A 23,072-nucleotide genomic window follows, 5' to 3' on the forward strand; every position below is an offset into this window, starting at 1 on the left:
ATACCAGCTGAGCGCTCTGAGACAACAGCTGTATGCAGAAGAGAAGCGGTCCCGCTTGTCTTCTGCATACAGCGAGGACCCCCATTTACACACTTATGCAAGGTGAACGCTCAAAACTTTCACTCAAACTACCGTTTGAGCGATCACCTTGCCCTGTAAATGCACACAACGATTATCGCTCAAAAGAGGTCTTGAGTGAGAATCGTTGGGTCGTTTTTTTATGCCCCACCAGTGCTTAACATATCCCACAGAGGGCCAAAAGGACGGTTTTGCCCTCGGTCAAGGAACATGGATCTGTAACTGAGGCTGGAGGCTTGTCTGCGTGTGTGAGGACCAGGTCAGGTTCGCTTACATAGAGGTCTATACCTTTCTACCAAACTATTTGTAGAGTCGCCATCACTTTGTAATATCAACACTGTTTAGTTTTGAACCATTTTAAAGTTCTTGGAATACTTCCAACAATGCAGGGAAGAGAAAAAAAAAAAAAAAAAGTCTCTTCTTTATAGTTGCCATGACTACGTCCAGGGTCAAGTACGCAAGTATACAGGTAAATACATTTTTCTCTTTGTTATACTAATAATGTGCGTAAGAAAAAGGTATTTACACTTTACAAAGACATAAATAAAATAAAAATCACATTCTAATAACCATAATGACTGGAATAAAAACATTCCCACCATATTACGAAACCCATAACTTTTTCTCCGATGTAGTTGTGTGGCTTGTTTTTTGGCTTGGTGAGTGGTGGTTAAAATTAGTGCCATTTTAGTTATACTTTTAGATCACTTTTTATGTCTTTTTTGGAAGATGAAGGGACCAAAAACTAGCAATAATCGTAATCCTTTTTTATGGATCATGGGACAAGTGTATTTTAATTGCTCATTCACATGACCTAAGACGCTGCGGGAGCTCTGTAGTGTTTTCCCGATCTGTGTGAGCTGGCAGAGAGGGTATGGCAGCGAGTGCGCTGCTCATGACCACGCATCTCATGTGCACACGGACATGCGCAGTGTAATTTTTTTTATTTTACATTCTCCACCGTTTCAGAATGGGGTTGCGCTGTAGTGTATATGGACCATGTTGTATACGCCGCCTATACAAGTGTATAGGGCTCACGCTGTGTGATACGCAGAGAAACAGAGCATGCTGCGATCTATTTCTCGTGTGTATCGACACACTGTTTACAGATCAATGGAAGTCTATTTACTTTCACTGACTCCATTCACCGCGTGTCATGCAGCTGAGCATTGCGGCCTTAATATGTGTCGAAAGCACGGTTGTGTGAATGAGCCTTAGGGTTAATGCCCACGGATGGATTATTGCTGTGGAATTCACAGCCAGACGCCCGCTGCAAATTCTGCAGTAATGACCGTCCACAGACATGCTGCCCACGGGAGCAGAAATCAACTGATTTTACCTCACTGGGGGAGAATCGCAGCATGTTCTAGTTTGTGCAGGGGTGTATGTGGGGGGGGGGGGGGGGGGGATGATCGCACGGACAGCTTCCATTGTAGTCAACGGAAGCCGTCCGTCCCACAATATTCTGCTTGTGGGCACTGCGGAGTATTGCGGGATTCCACGTCACAGCCCAGCACCGTAACACCTTGCCCTGCACTGCGCATGCGTGCCAGGTGAGACACTCGCTCTGGATCCAGGGAGGCGAGTATGCGGTCTCAGGGCGGCGCCAGGTCCGATTCTGCTGCAAGATTTCGTAGTCAGAATTCAACCCGGCTGTGGGCATGAGGCCTTAGGCCTCATGTCCACTAGAAAAATACAATCCGTGCAGAATCTGCCGTGGATTTCCGCGGCGGATTCCGCGCGGATTTGCTTTAAATGGTATTTTTTTGCATGCAGATATCCGCACACATTGCTATCAATGTGATAGCAATGTTGCCGATCCACGGCAAAATGGAGCATGCCGCGTTTTTTCTCCCGCGCGTGAAAAACGCAATTCTTTTAAAATGCCATCCGCAGGTGCAAAAATCAATTAAATGGAGCGCGGATGGCCAATGATTCCCTATGGGCAAAGTCCGCAATTCCATTTAGCTAGTGGACATGAGGACTTAGGAGTTCAGATGTTAACATACTCCATAATATCAATTCGTTATTATTTGTATGTTAAAAATGGGAATAAGGTTTATTTTTTGCTCTTAATATTTAGAAGGTTATCATTATTTATTTATTTTTTTTTAAAGAGGGATCTAAGGGGTTACATGACATAAGTTTGCAGCGATGTCAGCTGTACACTGTAGCAAGCACCTGCTGTATACGGGCTCACCCCCTATCTGATATACATGGACATCAGATGTTGGGAAGGGATGAAGTCCTATTGAGAAGTTTATGGAGATAAAACGATACAATTTAAAAAAAAAAAAAAAAAAATTAAAATTATTCTCCATGTGGTGCGTTTTATATTTTACTATTGACTTATCCGCCCACATTTTTGTCCTAAAAATGCACACAAAAGCACCATGTGGTATTTTTTCAGGAAAACACTATGTAAAACCCGCCTACCACCACTTGGTTGAACCTGCTTCACAGATGGCTGCCAATGACGCCCCGTTCGGACTATACAGGAGTGATCAATGTAATTTAAAGGGGTTGTCCCGCGAAACAAAGTTGGGGTATACACTTCTGTATGGCCATATTAATGCACTTTGTAATGTACATTGTGCATTAATTATGAGCCATACAGAAGTTATTCACTTACCTGTTCCGTTGCTAGCGTCCTCGTCTCCATGGTGCCGTCTAATCTTCAGCATCTAATCTCCCGATTAGACGCGCTTGCGCAGTCCGGTCTACTCCCTTCTGAATGGGGCCGCTCGTGCCGGAGAGCGGCTCCTCGTAGCTCTGCCCCGTCACGTGTGCCGATACCAGCCAATCAGGAGGCTGGAATCGGCAATGGACCGCACAGAAGACCTGCGGTGCACCGAGGGTGAAGATCCCGGCGGCCATCTTCACAAGGTAAGTAAGAAGTCACCAGAGCGCGGGGATTCGGGTAAGTACTATCCGTTTCTTTTTTTAAACGTCTGCATCGGGTTTGTCTCGCGCCGAACGGGAGGGCTATAAAAAAAAAAAAAACCCGTTTCGGCGCGGGACAACCCCTTTAAGTCTATGATATTAGGATTCCATTAATGGTTTTATCTGTCTAGTTACTCCCTCTTGTTTTGAACTGAATATTCATTAATGCGTATGAACTATACCTACCATCTGACTGCGGGTATATCTACTCAGCAGTCTACATCAACTTTTTTATTTTTTGCCAAGAGCGTGAAAGCTGCTAGGACACCATTTTAAAAAATAAGCTGTACTCCCTGCAGTCCGCAGAAACCTCTGCAGAATGGTCAGGCAGTGGTGACAGGCCCCCATATACTAGCATCCCCCCAAGGCCAGCACTCATGCAGATGTGGGCCACTGCTGCAGGAAAGTAAGCACAGACTGCTGGGGACCACCAGGTGAGTACCGATATTGGGCCAATGTGGTCCTTGAATCACACACCAGTGAGGCTACACACAGCGACTTCTCACATGGACCGACAGTGTCCGATGTAAGTTGTGTTCCTCTAGCCCAACTTTCCTGCTTTCAGCAAACGTCCTTCAGATCTCAGACACCCCTTTAGCCCAACAGAATGAACTCTGTTGTGGATTTAACAGTTTAGCCAAAATTGCAGACATCCCAACATGGATGTGACCGTGAAATCTGCGGCAGAACACCAAGGTGGATTTTCATATGGATCCGCACAAAAATTTAGCCGCTGTGAATGGAGGAAATCCACATGCGAAACCACATCAAGGGTTGGCAGAGTCAATTTTTCACAAGGTGGATTTCAAACCCCCCGCTGTACGCACCGCGACATGGATCTTCACAGCATTCGGTAAATAGCTAAAGAGATGTGGGATGCTGAGGAGTGAATGACCCCCAGTCTAGATGTGCTGCAGATCAAAACCATAGCGTAAGGGATCGTTGCCCAAAATGCTTGGATTTTCATGGAGAAAAACTCACCCAAAGAGCATAGGGTGAAATTCACGGCTAATTCCACGTGCAGACTTTGGCGCCAATCTCCAGGCTAGTCCCACGGCACAAGTGCCCAGCTGATTTTTATGCCGGCTGAAATTGGTCAAACGTGCGAGGTGAATGCGAGTGCGATGTGACGTTTACCCATTGAGAACAATGCGAAACACTCTGGGAAGTGGTTTTGACACAAAGCTGCCCCGCATCCGTGTGGATATCGCATGTTGGCTAGTGCAATATCGGGCTGAATTTCACAGCGCCTGCGTGATATTAGCCTTACAGGACAGTGAAATGAGTTATCCAGATACGGCTCTGCATTTTAGTTAACTGTTTACAGGGATTTCTCTGTTTACCTTGGAAAACCAAAAGGTGCATATGTGCTGCGTACACAAAACGGATTTCTTAATAATTGAAAGTTGCTTAATATTCTATTTCAAATGCAATGAAACAATTCAAAAGACTACCAAGAAACTTTTAGGACACCCCCCATGGTCCTAATCTCCCTATAGGCGCTTCAGCGGGTCTGTGCATTATGGAATATGTCATTTACACATCGGTTTAGCAGATCGATCGGTCTCAGCGGAGCCTGAAAAGATATTCTTCTGAAGAGAGGGGTATTAGTAAAAAATTCACACAACATGGAAAAATGACACCAACATCAACCAATAATGCAATGAAAAAGCTGTAAGGGTGCACTCATATGGGCATATGGACGTTTCAGTCACATAAATACAACTGTGCAAAATGCAATGTATATATAGACTCGTGCATTTTTGCGCAGTGTATTTACGTGCTCCATATACCCAAAACTGAATTTCTGCACACAGATATGTGTGCGTATCTTCACGGCATATCCTAATTGAGCCCATTCACATCAGTGGGATCTCTTTACTGGAATCACACGCACAAAAAAGCGTATATATGCTCGTGTGAATGAGCCTTAATACTGTTTATTAATTCTTGGCTGTGGCTAATTAAAAGAATCGTCAAAACCCGCACTAAGACTAACATCACATGGGCGAGCACAATATAGCACGGTGAATCCCGCCCCCATATCACGCACCCCGCCATGTAAATTCCCCAAGGCTGCAAGGCATTTTCACGTCAAAACAGCCTGGCATGACTATCGGGATGAAGGGAGTCCGCCGCGGTTTTCAATGGGGGACCTTGCATCGCGTGCAGCTAGCACTTGGTGAGCTGCTGGCGCCGGCACCACTGCAGACAATGGGCGCTACGCTACGAGAGCAGAAAGGAGGATAGAACATGCCACGGTTTGTTTCCTGCATCGCAGTGCCATGCAGAAAAACATCACAAAGGTGTATGACCCCATTTGTGTCTAAAAAAAAAAACAAAAAACACACAAGTCCCGGGCGATTCTTTTATCGCCCGTGTGAAGCCGGCCTTGCGCTACATGCTTGCAAGCAAAAAAACTCACGGGAATATAAACTCCGCTCTTATACACATGAGCGATGCTGCAAAGTAAAGAAAAAAAGAAAATCACCGCATGCCCTATATTTTCACATTACTTGGGACGCATCACGCATTGCTTTCAATGGGACCTTAGAGACCTTGCAAGGCACTCGCATGCCGCGTAAACACTTTCTCTATTGCGCATAAGGATCGGCATTTCACAGAAGCACGGGAAATGCCCTGTAGCCACAGGTAAAACGGCCTGATATGCTCGCTGGCGTGAATGTAGCCTTACGTGAACCTGTGCTAGCAGAACAGAATACTAGGTAGAGAATACGCTGCTAGGCCAGTAACCTGGTCAAGGCCTAAAGTGATAGATGAAAGATCATTTGTTGACGAACCAGGTGTCAGATTCCCCCATTAAATGGGTTATTTGGTTACCGGACAGCATCCTTTCAGCAGCGCCCCCTGTAGTATAAACTGATGAGCACTTACCTTTCCTCCACAGCCGGAATCCAGGGCTGCAGCCGCCGCGGTCCCGGTGTCTGTTGCGACAGCTGAAGTCACTGGAAGGCAGGTGAGCGCAGCAGCCAATCAGAAGTTTCAGCATCACTGATTGGCTCTCCTCGCATCATGTTGCCCAACATATGAGCGCTGATGCCAGGATAATGAGCAGTGACGATGCAGCCTCTGATTGGCTACCGCAGTCATCGGCCCTTCTGGTGACATCAGATGTCATAACAGACGCCCGGACCATGGCGGGGCTGCAGCACTGGATCACGCTGGTGAAGGGGCAAGTACAGATCAGTTCGTTATTTTACTCCAGTGAGTGCTACTGAAGGGATGTTGTCTAATAACTGTACAACTCCTTTAATATGCAGGTTCCACTAGCACAATAAGCATGGTAACGCTCAATGAGGGCACCACAAGAAGAAGCAAGGCATTTATTTAAACAGGAGAACAAAAAAAAGTTAGTTATTCTGTTTGATTTATTCTTTTCACCCTTCCCCAAGACCTCTGTCAGCAGTACATCCCACAGACATTAGAATGCCAACATTTGGATTTTTGTCTCCCCAGTAAAGTTCCCTGGTGCAAGCATCGTGACGTTTTCTTGGCAGGGTGGTTTGCCATTGCCTTTTCCCCAGTAGACTGTTACTCTCCCTCTCCCCCCCCAGCAAGCTGGGTACTCATTTTAGTGACCTCAGAAGGACGAGTCAACCTTGAGCTGGCTACCTGAACCAACCTTCAGGTCGTGAGTGAGAGCTTAGGACTGCATTTCTGCTGACTTAACACCCTGCGCCACATGAGGCTCATTCTCCCCAGTATAGTTATTCAATTGGATTTACTTCTATGACCATCTGTAGAAATGTGATCTATTTTTCCCACAAGGCCCTTACTGGTGATGGTACCTGTGAGCTTTGGACCCAACACTTCTAGTTACAGTGTAGACAGTTGTTAATGACAGCTGTATCTTTCCAAGGACACCCAATTACTACCAATGACTACTACCATACCACTTTAGATGATACTGTTGTGGTTGTGACCATTACTTTTCCCAGCTGTAAAGTGGGGCACTACTTATTTTCTGTGATCAGAAGATTTTACACCAAACTTGTTGGTTTTGGACAATCTGACCCCAACATTCCTCATCCTACTAGAGTTGTCTTTTCAGGGCATATAAAATAACATTTTCGATCAAAGATCTCTTACCAGAATTATATATACACTGATGCGTATTTTAGGTAAAACACCATGATGGTTTTAGTTTTAGACAAAAGTTTGTCCTTCACTCAACTCTAAAGCAACAGCATTTCAAGGTCACACCGACTAAAGAGGCCCAACATGGAGAAAACCAGGAGAATTCCATAATGATAATAATGATACATGCCAAGCAACATGGTAGATCCAGCACAGACGCCTGAACCTGGCAAGACAGATCCCTGACCATGGGGACTTGAGATGCCGGCGACTGGGCTGCACATCAAGCATTCCTATGACCTTCATAACTGATGTGAAAACCTCTTTAGGAGCAAAGCAAACCTCTTGTACCAGGTACGCAGCCCACTTGTGCAGTCGAAGCGGGATTTGCCATCAGCCATGTGCAAGAATGTGTAGTGTCTAGTTACGGTTATGGTTACAAGGTGTGCAAACAGACTGCTTACCTGCAAGGTACAAGGGCAAGTAAGGGGGGAGGGGGAGGGGGAGGGAGAGCGTCAGCGAGGCGACTACATCACATTTATTTTGCACGTTGAAATGTAAATAAGTGATGACTTCTAACTGGATGGCTGTAAGGCCATTGTAAAATAAAGTTATGCGCTCTAGTAACAGCTGTTCATAGTAACTGGGGGGAAGAAATGAAGCATTACGACTCCCCCTCCTTCGCTTCACCGTCTAGGTTACATGAAAACAGTCTAACCTTTCTGCACTGCCTTATGTAGCGGTCTTGGCGTCTAGCTGATCACATATATAGATGGACACAGCATTTAGTGATCACTGCATATAGCACAGGGGAGAAGGAGGAATCCACTCGGCACTGTGCAAGAGGTGCAGCAGAAGGTATGCCAGGAATGTACGGGGCCATTTTCTTAGACACTACAAACTTGAATTCCTCATTTAAAAAAATAAATAAATAAATGTAAAAAAAAAAAAATCTAGCACTTGACTTTACAGAAAAAGAGAAAAATGTAAGAACTTACCGGAGATAGCAGCAGGAGTTCAGGAGCTTCCCATTTCATGAGGCCACGGCGGAGCACTTACATTTTTCCCCTTCAGCTTCACTCTCACTAGCCCTCCCCCCTCTCGGGAAAGAGGAAAAAAAAAAAAACACAGAAGAAAGGACAAAGGCATGAGGACATGCAAGGAAGAGACAGTGCAGCACCCATCCGAAAGCCAAACACAGACTGCTCTCCTTGCAAACTCCTCGCCATTTTTCTTTGTCTTTCAGCTGACCCCTGTCTAAAGGAAAAACTCCCAAGTCTCCAATGAAAAATCCTGCAGCCTCCTTCCACTTTAACAGTCAAAGGCATTCAATCTAACTTGCTACATGACACCAACACCCGCCTCTCCTCTCATCCCATTTGCTCCAGCATGTTATTGCAGGGCCCTGCTCGTCCTCCATTGGCAGCGGGCAGTATCAATCCGCTCTACTGTAACACTTCCTGTTTAAAGTTACCTTGAGACAAGCAGGGGTCAGACCAAGTGACTTTAAAGAACGGAGTACATTCATTAACATCGATGTGAGAGTCAATGCAGCATTGTTGTCTGCCGCTCACCCTCACACAGTGCTACAAGCAGGCATTCTGCGTGGTACAGGGGGACAGGGCATGCAATAAGCATGGGAGACAGATTCACCACCCCAGAAGAAAGAGATATATTAGCTATATTTATGGAACGGCTACTTTAGTAACAGAAGGTTATGGAGGTCGGGGACAAATAAAACTGGTTTGCAGAATTCAAGAGGATAAAGCAGCAAAGGCAATAAAACTCATTAACTTTTAGGCTTAATCGCACGACCATGTTTGCGCAGATATTTGCGCCCACAAAATTTGCGTGCGCAAAACAAGGAGGATAGAACCTATTGATTTTAATTGGTTTGTCCTCAAAAAGTGCAATACTGCAGGCAGACACGCACAAATTTACCTTATCAACCTTGTTCTCGCGCAAATACACGGCGGCAAGTGTTTTTGCGCAAAAACACGTAAGACGACGTGAATGCATCTAGTGCAAGTATAGCGATTCATACGCATTTGCATATATACATTGCACATAATATCTAAAAAGAACGCAGCCCGTTTTATTTTACTGCGTATTACACGTATTGTTTTCTAGGAGGGTGTAATAAACACTATACGTATGCAATTACTTTGCGTATGTGCAGCATTTATACCCAACGTCGCTAAGGCTGCCTGCACACGGGCAGATTTGCATTGCGGAATCTGGAGCGGGCGTCTGCCTCCGGATTCCGCAGCAAACAGCGCCCATAACATGCTATTGAAAAAAGCTTTTTCCTGCAGACGAGCGGAAATCAAATAAATCGCAGCAGGGTCCATTTTTGTGCGGGCGTCCCACCCACGGCCCTTCTACAATTGAAAAGCAAGAGTTAAAAAAAAATTTAAAAATTTGTGCTGCGCATACCCGAGAGCTCGCCGTGTGGACCATCCACAGTACAGAAAGAAGAAAAGACTGATGTGCGTAGATGCTAGATGGGCACAGGGTCAAATTCCGCTGTGGCCCCCACATACGTAATCTAACCCGGTCTTGTGCAGTCGTCCTAAGCTGCTCTCACACTGGATACTTTTACTGCGAATAGCGCAGCGTTCCGAACACCGCGCTTACTGCGATACAACACTCCCACTGATTTCAATGGGGCCTTGAAGACCCGCGTTGGAACATGCTGTTTTTAGCGGCACAATTTTCTGTTCTACTATTGTGCGTTTTCGCTTTCAACGCACCTCACCACCATGATGGGATGCGTTAAGAAACGCTGTCAAATGCTGTGACGTGCGTTCAAAAACACCTCGTGAAATTGTGGTAAAATACTGTGATTTCATTTAGAATGTGGTTTTTTGTGGATGCATGTGTGAGAGTGGCCTTCGCGACACAGCGGGAAGCGAAAAAAGCCAAGACGACTGTGCGTGCGTGAGATATACTGTCATGCACACTCCAAAGTTGCTGCCATGCGCAGCATTATACACGCACTTTTTCGGGTTCTTCTGTTCTTTTTCTGGTGACGCAGCTGTATGAGGGCTTCTTTATTGCAGGATGAGTTGTATTTTCTAATGGTACTGTTTAATGTGCCATACAATACAGTGAAAAACCTTTAAAAACTTCTAAGTAGAGTCAAATGGGAGAAAACAACTTTATTCTGCAGTCAGTCCAATTACAAGACCACCAAATCTAGGTTGTTTTTTTTTGCTGCACTACTATTAAACATATTTTCTGTCCCCATCTTCTGACCACCCTAGCTTTTTTATCCTTCCCTTGACAAGAGTTATGTCACGGCTTGTTTTTTCCTAGAGTGATCTGTGGTTTCTATTGATACCATTTTGGAGCACATACAACTTTTTTGATTGCTTTCTATTAAAAACTGCTTTCGGAGACAGAGTGGCAACACTCCGACCACTCACAATTTTGTTTTTGGAAATTTTAGAATTTTTCTTTTTTTTTTTAATTAAAAAAAATAAAATATACATACAGTATTTATACTCTCTTTTAGTCCCCATAGAGAACTTGAACTTACGATCGCTTATACCATATACTGCAATACTTCAGTACTGCAATATATGGCATTTCTGCCGACATTCTATTAGGAGAGGCCACAGGCTTGTCCCTAGTAGGCAGAAATACATGACAGTACTGGAGGCCTTCTAAAAGCCCTGGGTTGCCACGACATCTGAACAGCATCTCGTGATCTCATTGAGAGGGGCCAGTCAAGAACCCCCAAACTACAATGGGGGCATTTAAATGCCGCTGTCAAAGTTGACAGCAGAATTTAAAGGGTCACCAGCCACCATCAGTGGCAGCACCGATTGCAGCTGTTGCCAGAGGGTGTCAGCTATCAAAGCCAGCTGGTACTTGCCCTGTATAGAATGCGATCAGCTCAAAATCCCACTCCAAACACTGACCCTTGAAGACATACAAATTTGCCCAAAAGTGTCAAGGGGTTAAGCAACAGTAGTTGAAGCGAATAAGCATGTGTTCTACCGGGAACCAGCCATGTTTTGGAGCCATATCTTCAGATCATGTGACGGCCCCCAAATTCCGTGGATACCACTATTGCCATGAGACATAAAACCTGCAGATCTGGAACATCCCCATTACGTAGAGGAACAGAAATGGACCTCTCCTCTCTGGTATGAGGGACATTTAAAACATGAATCTATAAGGCATTGCACTTGGAAAATTGGACACTAGAAGTTTTGTTGAAAAAGTGTTTTGTTCAGCAGAATCAAGATAATATTCAGATCACGCCATTACTTCGACCAATGGCAATAACCAAGGAATATAGTACAAAACACTGGAGGACAGCAGCCAGGTATCAGGAATGTGTCGTCAGGAAAGCACCTACTGTAGAAATAAAGTTTTTCATGTAAAAAATTTTTTAGGCCGGTTTCACACGGCTGAGAATCTTGCAAAAAAGTTTGTTATATTGCGAATATGAACCCCATTCATCTGTGGCATGTTCCTCTTTTTGCATTCCTTGGAACGCATCGCCCATTGTTTTCAATGGGACAGTAAAACACATCACATGGTGTGCAATGTGAAGGTTCCCATTGAAATGGGAAACACTTGCTGATCCACTAACGTGTTTGAAAGCCGCCCCAGAGGATCGCTATTTCACAGAAGGGATGTGAGGCATTTTTCTGGTAAAACCGCCTCCCATCAGCACGAAAACACAAATTGGCAACAGCGATATTGGGCTGACGATGTCACCACTTTCACTTTCCCTCCCGATGACAAATCGCTGGGTTCAAAAACGTGGGAAAACGCTGTAAACCGCATTCTATGCATTTGTGGCAGCGTTGCAAACTCTCTCCATTGATTTAAATGGGTGATGCATCGTGTTTAAAAACACTTATACACCCCAAAACAGAACAGACAGCGCTCGTTAGAAACACCATGTTTTAACGCTTGTCTGAGCGCTCGCCCATCAAAGTCAATGGAGGCATTTTACAGCACGTAACGCCGTGTTTCAAACTCTGTGCTAAATGCTGTAAATAGAAGGCTGTGCGAGAGCGGCCTTAGGAATGTAGCACTGATCTCACAGAGAGGGGGCAGCATCCCAAAGGATCTTTGTGACAAGGTTCAGGAGGCCAAATTACCTTACACCCAATGGAGAGCCGAGAGGTTTAGGTGCAACTCACATCAGCAGCGGCCTGTCCATGTGCTGTCCAATTCACGGACGCCCCACACATTCACACGTCCCAATTCTCGTTCGTGATGCGATTACTTTTTTCAAGAGGACCACTGGTTTGGGCAGTGCGCAGTGCCCAATAGGCTATAATGGGTGCGAGCGCTGTCCGCAAATGAACATAGAATCATGGACAGCATATGAACCCAAATATTTTTAGGCCTCCAACACACTAGTGTAACAAAGAGGACTATAAATAAGTCTTGGCATTGTTGGCACCTTTATGTACATAACACTTTGCCCATGCAGCCACTACAACACAAGCGGGCAGGATACATACAAATCCATGCTAGTCCAGTAAAACCTGTCTTGTATCAGCGACTCCCCAGTCATACCTAGTGGCTGGAAATGCTCCAGATGGCCACTCTTGCACATTGCGTTCAGTTAAACACCGCGCGGAAGCAGGACATTTAACCATGATTTTGAGTTAATTAATTATTTCTGTAGTTGAACACTTTTCTTCAGGTGTTTGAAAACAAAAACCTATACCTTAACATCCAGTGTTCATGGGCGTATCTGATTTGAGGAATCCGCAAGGGTCACCTGTGCGGAAGATCCGCAAATCAAGCCGCCCATAGGGAAGCATGGGCGTCCGCAAGTGAGATAAATAATGTGAATTTGATTTGTGGACCTTTCTTTCCAGATCCCACACAGACGGCTTCCATTGAAGTCAAAGAAAGCTGTCTGATCCGCAGCCCATCCGCAATTACATTTTGGACAGGCTGCAGATTCTGCTGGAAATCAGTTTAGAAAAAACAAAACTCTACTGCGCATGTGCAGCGTCATGCTGGCCAGCGGTTCTGCACACATCCGCAGTGAAGAAGAGAGAAGACCCAGATGGGTAAGTAGAAGTCCCGCAGTGCTCTCGGCCGGGGGCAGGGTTGGATTCCGCTGTGGGCAACCACATTCGGAATCTGATCTGCCCATGGACATGAGGCCTACAAAAGTATGAAAATATAAAGTTTTATGTTTCTTTATATTTCATATTAATTGTAATTTTAAAAACAAAATACATGCTGAACATCCATGGAATAGAAGGTGTATGCTACACTTTTCTATAGGAGGAGGTGAAACAGTAAGGCCTCCTTCCCACGAGCGTGACGGGCTCCGCAGCGTAATATTACGCTGTGAAGCCCGTCACGGCGCCCCCCAGAGCCCCTATACTTACCTGCGGGAGATAGCGTGAAATCGCTTCCCCGCCCACCGCCGCCGCGTCACCGCGCGTCACCGCCCGTCACCGCCCACCGCCACCGCGTCACCAGCCGTGTCACGTGCCGCGGCCGGCCGTGTCACGTGACGCGGCCGGGCGCGTCATATGACGTCATATGACGCGCGGCGGTGGGCGGGAAAGCGTTTTTTCACGCTATCTCCCGCTGGTTACAGCGGGAGATAGCGTGAATGGACGGCTTCCATTGACTTCAATGGAAGCCGTCAGTGCGTACAGCCCGTCCTCGCCCGCAGAAAATAGAGCATGCTGCGGGTGAGGACGGGAGAAATCGCGGTGCGTAATTCCGCGGTGGAATTACGCATCGTGAGCATGGAGCTATTAGGTTCAATAGAACCTAATAGCTGCGGGCAACGCAGCGGATTTTCGCCGCGAATTACGCGGCGGAAATCCGTTCGTGGGAAGGAGGCCTAAGGCTGGGCTCACTCCAGCGTGCTGGTACAGTGTATCCTGCATGCAGGGTATTGCACACAGAATACTCTGTACCAATCTGCCAAAGGTCATCATTTTCTGCTCACATAACTTGCGCCAAATTCACACGCATGAAAAATAGGAGCATTTTCTATAATAGAACGCATCGTATTACACGCTAAAGGCTTATTCCAACATGCATATATCGGCCAGGCGTGAAAATCCAGCCGATATACACACACGTCGGAATAAGCCTTAAGATAGTACAGGTCCCACAGCAATACGTGCCTCCCAGTGTAAATTATGTGTGAGCCAAGCCTAAAAAGGGGGGGGGGGGGGGGAATTAAAGTTGGGCTTCATTCACATGGCAGTATAGGGTCAGTATTTGTGAGCCAAAATCATGGATTCAACCTACTTATTCCATGCCGCGTATGGCAGCAATCTTTCACTTTGCGTGACTAGTGTATCTCACACACGCGGTCATGTACAGTCTTTTTTTTTTTATTTCCTGCTGTTACTTAGCAATGTTGTATATATCCGCAGCACATACACAATGTAATACGTGGTAAAATGGAACATGTTGCATTCTTTTTTACATGCACATCACACGCAATGTATACACACACAAGTGTGAATGGATGAATGAAAATCAATGCACTTTTCTGGACTCCATTCACTGCTAAAGCTGTGCGCGTACACATGTTACTGAATTACGCTCGTGAGCCCGGACTGACATTCACGTGGGGAAAAAAGAAATCAGCAGCAGCAAGTAGACAGAAAATGCTGCATATTCTCAAGCCTTTATGCCGGCCCCACTCGAGCGGCTCGGACTCTGCTTGTGGATATTCACAGCGGAAGAACTACAAGTGATTACAGAAACAAATTGTGTATGGTCGCGTACGCACATTTAAGGACAGCCTATCATGGAAGGAGGAACGCAAGCAGGGAATTCTCTTGTGCCCTTATGGTGAGAGCTGTTGTGGGAACCATGCCTTCAGAACGGTATGCTGCTCTCTGGGCTCAGCTGGTTTATACTACTTTTTTGTGAAGTAGTATAAATCATTGAAAAACAAAAAACCCTTATTCTTGTGGAGGAAGTGCCCAGAAGAATAAGGACTCGTGTCCACCGGTAAATTCGGGCCCAAGCGGATTGTCCATGCAGAATCCGGCAACAGGTTCCTCCTTTCCCGCAGACATGAGGCCAAAAAAAAATAGATAATACTCACCTGTCTGGACGCTGCGGGTTCCCGTCCTCCGCGGCCAAATTTGAAATTATGCTTTCCCGCGATCCTGTGGCACAGCACAAATACAGCTGCAGGTGTACCGTGGGACCAAACGGCTTCCATAGGCTTCAATAGAAGCCACGGGAGCCGTCCGTGTGGGAAACCCGCAGAAAATGGAGCATGCTGCAGGTGATTTCCTGGACGTGCAATTTGCGCGGCAGGGAAAAATGACATCCACAGGTATTTAATTACCTGCGGGTGTCCAATGATTCCCTATGGGCACGGATCACGCTGCGGGATTTGTTAAATCCATTTTGCTTGGCATTTTTCAACACATTCTACTGCATTTGACAGGGTTTTTTTTTTTTTTTTTAAATCACATCCCATCATTGTAATGGGCGATGAGCATAAAAACGCCAAAACCTACAAAAATACAACTGACAGCGCTTAAATATCACGGTGTTAGAAACAACACATTTGAGTGCTAGTCTGCAAAGCTCTATTGAAATCAATGGAGGCACTGCACTGTGTTTAGCACTGTATATGAAGCACTGGGTTCATTGTGGTAAAGAGCAGGTTGTGCGGCTTAAGCAGATGTTACAGCAGGATGGATGGATGTTGTTGCTCCCCAGACACAGTCCTGCATTGTCTGCCCACAAATTCCTGCTTTCTTTATACCATTTGTATCTGGTCTCCTAGCAATTTGTGAGCGAATCCGCGTTCATACGCAATTTTAATTGCGTATGCACTGCGGATCGAATGCATCAATAGAGATCAATGGTGCTCATACACGTGGAATGCGTGGTGAAAGAGCATGCTGCAAGTTTTCTTCAACTCGCGGAATCCACAATTCCTACCTGCAAGTGTGAGCAAAAGTCAATGCATTTGAATCCACAATTCCCATCTGCTCACGTGAGACCGGCGTTAGCAGCTCTGTCATGGAAAAGCTGCAGATGTTCACTGTGGGTTTAACTTGTTGCGATACAATGAGGGAATTCTAGGCTGAAAATCATTTGGTGCAGACTCACTCTGCAATGTGTGATCATACACTAAAGATTGGGGCTAGCAGTTTTTGATCAAATTAAAGCAGGTCCTCTATATCCAGGAGATGCTAATTTATAATGACAGGACTGCAGCTCACAGCATGAACCAGAAGACAACATAGAACTGCAGAAATAAGTAAGTGAACCCTTTGGAATTACCTGGATTTCTGCACTGATTGTTAATAAAATGTGGGCTGATTGTGTTTGTTATTAAAATCACAATTACAGACAATTGAACTAAACTAATAGTTGTACTGTGTATATCCAAGAAAAAAAACAATCTTGTTATTTGTATAACTTATTCCACAGTGCTTTAAGGTAATTACACCTCCATCATTTTACCAACCTCAGAAGGATGGAAGTTTGAGGCAACCTCGAGCCAGCTACCTGAACGGGGATTGAACTCGCAACCACTTGGTCCTGGGGAGGGCCTTAGCATCCGTGCCACATAAGGCTCTCTTATTGAGCATACTCGGGTCAACTTATTTAGACCATCGCTTTATACACCTGTCCAAGTCAAGTGTGCACTGGAGTGAAGTGCGGCAAGTTTATTTAGAATCACATGACTGGCCGGTCCGTGAAACCTACGCAGGCTATAAGCTTCTGTAGATTTCCAGTATACTCTACTCCGATTTCTGGCACAAATGATAGTATATTCATTGGGCACATGCCTACGAGACCTCCTGAGTGTTTAGGTGTGCGATTTGTACGATCCTTCACAGCCCGAACCATACTCTGATGGAAGTGTGTCAACTCTACTTTATACCCAAGGCCGGCTACACTACTTGCATTTTTGCATTGCACAGTGCCCCTGTCCACAAGCGGAGAATCATAGAGATTCCCCGCTCACAGCCAACAAATCGCAGCATGCTACGAATTGCTGCGATTCTCCATGGTGAGCCTATCTGTCAGATAGGCTCACCGCGGCGATCCGTCAGCTGGCTCCTGCTCCCCGGCGGCGGCTCCACCGCGGGATACCGCAACGCCCGTGGACAGGCAGCCTTAGCAGTCTGTCTACATGTTGGGAGATAACTGGTGTCCATGTCTGCCTGTATCAGCCCATTCCTGCAATCTGCATATTAGTAAGTTTATAGCCACTTTGTGATTTTTTTTTTTTGTATTTCCCTATCTGTAATTTTTCCCCCTACTTTATACCCAAGGCCGGCTGCACACAAATGCTGTCTGATTTGACTTAGACTTGACAGTTGTGTGGCATGCAAGAAGTATGCAATAACACTGCGTACTTGCTGCGGGCCCCTGACTGCCATACACTATCTTGGCATGTATGCACACGTAACATGCGCCAAGATATAAAGATCATAGCATGTTCTTGCTATGTGTGTGTTCGGTAGCATCACAGTCTATGGCATATTCCATGTGCATGCAGCTGAAAATCCCCTTTCCTGCTCCCTGGCCAGAACAGGCAAGTGGAATCCCCAGCACAGATGTGAACGCACACCAACTATAACTGATGTTCAGTGGACATAGCTATATGCAGGCTTGCAGAACGAATTGCGTATTTTAATGGTACCATTTAAAAGGGAACTGGTCATCAGGCTTTTCCTACACAACCTAAACTGTGACTGTACTAGTGTTAGGCCGCCTGTCCACGGGTGTTGGGTTTTAACGCAGCAGATTTCCACCATAGGAGAACACTAAAGTCACAGCGATTGCAGATGGTGACTGTAGTATATGCGAGTGGAGAATCACAGCGGATTTTCACCATGTACATCGGGCTGTGCTTTCCAGAGTTATCCTATAGAAAGAGTTTCACGCGTGCTAATTATCGCCGTGGATAACGCAATGAAATATCGCCCGTGGGCAGGAGGCCTTAATGCCTTATCTGCATACATACACATCAAGCTCAGCAGCCGGACGGCATCTGATGTCAGGTGACCCTGCAACGGCTGAAAAAGCGCAGGTGTGTTCAGCACGCGAATCGGAAGTAAAGGTGGACGTTAGTATGCAGGCTTAGGCACGGGATTCCATCAGAGAATCAGACTCTTCTCCTAATTTTAATCCAAACTGGGAAAACTTCCAGAAGAGGATTGTAAGGGTAGCGGGGCAGGTATAGCAATCTCATTAGCACTATTACATGCATAGCTTAGGTTGCCTAGGACAAACCTGATGACGGGTTCCTTTTAATGCATCGTATAAGTTGTTGAAAAAGTTCACTAAACTTTTAAGTGAGGTGAAATGGGAAAAAAATATGCAAATGGCATTTTTCGTGGGAGAGTTTGCTTATGCAGGGGTCAAGCGGTAAAAATGACATTAGGCCTCATGTCCCCGGGCAGGTCGGACCCGTTGCCCGGCCGGTGCCCCCTGCGTTGCCTACTGGCCACAGGTAGGTAGAACCTCGCATGCGGGATTCCCGCAGTGGAGTTTGACCCAGGCCCAGGCCTGCTTACCTGCCCAGCGTCCATTATGACAATATTATTTTTTATAGATTTTTATTTCTAGGTCTTAAAGGGGTTTAAAAGCCCCTTTATGCTTTTCGTTGTGAGCGCCATGACTCTTTCCACATCGATGGGGGTGCGTTTTATTTTTTTATAGAGCAAGCCGTACGTAGGTTTTATTACTACCATTGTTGGGTGCACTTGACTTTTTGATAAATTTTTTATTTAATTTTTACTGGGAGATGGGGAGAGTTGAAAAATAAAACAACAAAACATTTTTTTAAACAGCATTCAGCATGTGACAAATACAAACGTTCCACCTCTCACAAGGCTTTTTTTTTTTCCTACAGCAGTTAAGCGGGTGCTTGAGACGCCTGCTAAAACCGTTGTACTGAGCCTCTATTGATTTCAATGAGACGAGCATTTAAGAAACACTGCGCTAAATCTAACGCTGTATGTTTTATTTTAGTGCGTTGCAGCACTTTCTAAGGCCCCACATCACCCATTGCAATGATGGGGCGCATTAATAAACGCTCTTTTTACAAATGCCTGTGTGATAGTGGCCTAAGACCTCTGTGAAGTCAGCACCCCCTCTTTCAAAAAAGTAAATATTTTCAAAAGTTCTGGATGCACCCCAAAGAGTTCTAGAGCTCCCTATTAATTTTAAAAATAGTTCTAGCGAATTAAGCAAAAAAAAACAAACAAAAAAAAAAAAGCAACAAATGTATCTCAAGGGTGCTAACTGCAAAAGATATCACTATGTCAGCGAGAGTTGCTGCTGCAGAACCCAGAGGATGATGCTCCGGACTCCACAACAAACATCCACCTGTGGGCATGAGGCCGAAGGCATACAGACAGGATCTGTGCTGATAGGACAATCCAATTACTGGGGCAAATTAATGAGGTGCCATGATCACTTACACAGCAAGAGAGAAAGGACCACACAGTGGAATCCCGGCGGAAATCTCGCAGTTTGGCCGCAGCAAAAAAACTCGAGAATTCCGCCGGAAGAAGCGCTGCTTCAAAAGCCGCGGCACTTAGCCGTGGGTTTTGAAGCAGCCCGGCCGTTCGCTCTTCCGCTGTGGCCGGCGCTCCCATAGAGGAGAGCGCCGCCGCAGCGGAGGAAGAAAAAGAATGAGCATGCTACGGCCGGCTAATCCGCACCGCAGTGCCGGCTTTGCCGCGGCGAATTTGTCATCCCGTGTGGACGAGATTTCTGAGAAATCTCGTCCACATGGCTGGCTAATCCCGGGACTAGCGGCCACAGGCGGATTTGCCACGGCGAAATTCTGGATGGAATTTCCGCAGCAAATCCGCCCTGTGTGAACCCAGCCTTACAGTGCTGTAGTCAGGCATCAAATACCCCTCCAAGGAAACAGTCAACATTCTTCAGAACAAACAACTGATATTTTCACAGCTGTTAATAAATCTAAACTAGAAGACCACTGGTTTCCATAGAGCAACAGCGCTGATTTACTGGCCACAATGTGCCTGATCTACAGGAGGAGCAGCTACGGTACGTAGGGTCAGGTGACCACCAGGGGAGGGACAGTGTCCTGAGTCATACCCACTGGGAGACTACAGGGTATAATACAGGGTCAGACGCCTCCAATGACTTCGATGCAGGCCATCTGAATGGAGTCTGGGGCAAAATAGAGCATGCTGGGATTTTTCCTCCACTTGCAGAATACAATTGCAATTCCGCAATTGGAATCCGCCTGTGTGAGCCCGGCCGAAGGCTTCTCTCAGAGGCGTGTTTTTTGTTTTTTTTTTACAGTATTTAGTGGCCATTTTGAATGCCCACTGAAAACACTGCACTAAGCCTCCATTCATTTTAACGGGGCCTCTCAGATGAGTGTTTTTTAACGTGCGCTAAATCAAACACGGTATCTTCTATTTTACAGTGTTGCGGGGTGTTTGACACCCTACATCGCCCATTCATGTCCAGCGGAAGCCACAGCGAATGGGTCAGATTCCATCAGTGGGATCTCGCAGCGGAACCCATCTCTGTGCCCCGGCGGTGCCCCCCATGTACCTGTCCGATGTGTTTGTGAGCAGGCAGCTTGTGTACTATGATGTGCCGTCTGTCGCACATGTGCAGTAGTGACGTGCTGTCGCTAGGCAACGACACAGATCCCGCGGCCCACCTGCACTGCTTACTGTGGAAGGGGTGTGGGGCAGACGGCTTCCATTGACATTAATTGAAGCTGTCCGTGGGAGACTCGCACTAGAATAGGACATGTAACGATTCCCTACCCGACCCCCTCCCCCACCCCCCAACATGCAAGTGCAAAAAAACTAAAAAATAAAAATAAAAAAATCACAGTTTTCCGCTCGTGGGCCGGGAAAAGCGATTTTCCATAGCAAGTCTATGGGCGGTATTTGCTGCGGGATCCGGAGGCGGACGCCCGCTCCAGATCCCGCAGTACAAATACGCCCGTGTGTCGGCGGCTTTAGGCTGCTCAATTATTTATCACAACGGCGCTGAACATCCTGATGTCCCGATTTTCATGCAGTATATCACTTAGGCCGGCTGCACACCAACCACGTCCGTACTGCCGATCCACAGCAAATACCGTCCATAGCGTGCTACGGAAAAAAAGAAAACAGCCTCTGTCCGCACACGCTCACAACTGAATGGCGATTTCCGCTCGCGGAGGGAAACAATCGCAGCATGCTCTATTTTCCTGCAGATTCTGCACGAAATTGTGGAAAGGTCGTGGATTCTACGTCATCGCCAAGAAAAATACACATTTTTAAAAAATCCGCACTGCGCTTGTCCCTTGGCGGCTCGCCGCAGCCATTCACAGTACAAATGGAGAAGAGAAAATAGAGGTGGCGGGTCAGCGGCGGGCACAGGGTCAGCGCCTGTTGGGGTGCAGCCGGCCGTGGGGCTCATTACACTGCCACCATCACTGTGACGGTACATACGTGTACAGCAACAGAGCCCCGCGGTTACACTAGCTCACTAGCAGGTTGTGGGGGCCCGCTAGCGCCCCCCCAGCTTGCAGGTAAGTACTGCCTGCTATGTAGTCTCCGCACACCGGTAAGCTGGCCGCAGAGCCGCCGGTAAGTGCCGCTCCGCCGTGTACACACCGGTCCTGCTCTCCCCCTCCTAAACAAGCTGGTTTCCGGACCAACCGACCAATCACACCGACCAGGCCGCGGCCTCCACCAATGAGCGGGGCCCGAGGCGGGGAGTGCGGCCTGTCACCGGGCCGGCCCGGAAAGTTGAGCCCGAGACTTTCTCAGCCCGCTCGCCCCGCGCCGACCTCCCCCCAGCGCCCTGCACACAAAAGCCGCACTCACCGCGCAGGATACAGCGCGGCCCTCCCGTCCGATGCCGTGCCGAGGACACTGGTCGCACTCCGGTCACTCCGCTCAGGGTTTATTCACGGGCAGGCGGGGGATTTCCGTAACCTTCCGTACGCGCTCCGGGAGACAAGGGGGAGGGGTCGGCGGGAACCGAAACAAGATGGCGGAGACAAGAGGAGGGAATTCACGCCCCCTTGAACCCCCCTCTCCCCGTCGCTCGCAGTATTCGTGGTGCGCGTGCGCGAAACCGATTAGCCCCGCCTATATGTGCGGACCAATAGGAACCAGAGAAAGAGAGATTGACGGATTTGTGAGCGCTATCTCCATGGTAACGCGGCCTAGAGGCGTCCAGAGAACCTAACTGATGTGTACGAACAGTGGAGACGGCAATTTGATCGTTCCCATTATCAGACATTCTGGCCGACTAGTGCTGTCGGTGGGGCTGCTGACACACAAGTCCAGAAGCCTGCCTCCCACCATCATCCCTGGGGACCCCAGAAACAGCCCCACATATACAGTAGTTGGGAGTTACAGCAGCTGCTTGTTATAAGCTATATTATAAGCTTTTTGCGTCGCGCAAAATAAAAAATACACATTTTGAATGCACTTGACTAATTGGCCATTTCAATGGCCAAGAGAATCGGGCATGATTTTTTTACGCATGCAAATACACAACATGCAATGCGCAAAAATGCAGCATAAGTGCGAATGCAAATACGCATAGCCTCATACGACACAGGCCTAATACCGGAATGAACGGATACAACAACTCTGCAGATGCCTATTGATTTGCCTGAGCCTAACAGACCTGGAATGAATGAGGTGTATGTGTAGTTCATGGTGGAATGAGCAGATATTCCATATAAGCAGGTGCCTAATAATTTTCCTCTGCTAGATAGATGTGGATCAAACAGGATATATATATATATATTGTTTACAGTGGAATGAACATATATTGCACATAAGTAAATGCCTAATTGTTTTCCTGTACATAATAGAGATGGAATGAACAAGGTGCACGTGTAGTTCATAGTGGAATGATCCACAAAAGCAGACGTCTAATAATTTCCCTGTGCCTCATGGATGCAGAATGAATCGGAGTATATAGACTGTATACAGTGGAATGAA

General features: G+C 46.6%; 1 protein-coding gene across 2 annotated transcripts in view; it reads right to left on the minus strand.

Annotated features, from left to right (window-relative positions):
- NFYC (nuclear transcription factor Y subunit gamma) overlaps positions 1-22,168 on the minus strand; it is a 43,756-nt gene extending 21,588 nt beyond the window's left edge. The window contains exon 1 of one of the 2 annotated variants that reach the window (XM_066575049.1): positions 21,939-22,168. The gene's annotated coding sequence lies outside the window, so the exon portion shown is untranslated. Of the gene's footprint in view, positions 1-8,117; positions 8,409-21,938 lie in introns of those variants that run through there. The other variant, XM_066575050.1, reaches the window with a different exon arrangement.
- Positions 22,169-23,072: the final 904 nt, after the last annotated feature.

Source organism: Eleutherodactylus coqui, chromosome 1 (genome assembly GCF_035609145.1).
Source record: "Eleutherodactylus coqui strain aEleCoq1 chromosome 1, aEleCoq1.hap1, whole genome shotgun sequence".
Lineage (NCBI taxonomy): Eukaryota > Metazoa > Chordata > Amphibia > Anura > Eleutherodactylidae > Eleutherodactylus > Eleutherodactylus coqui.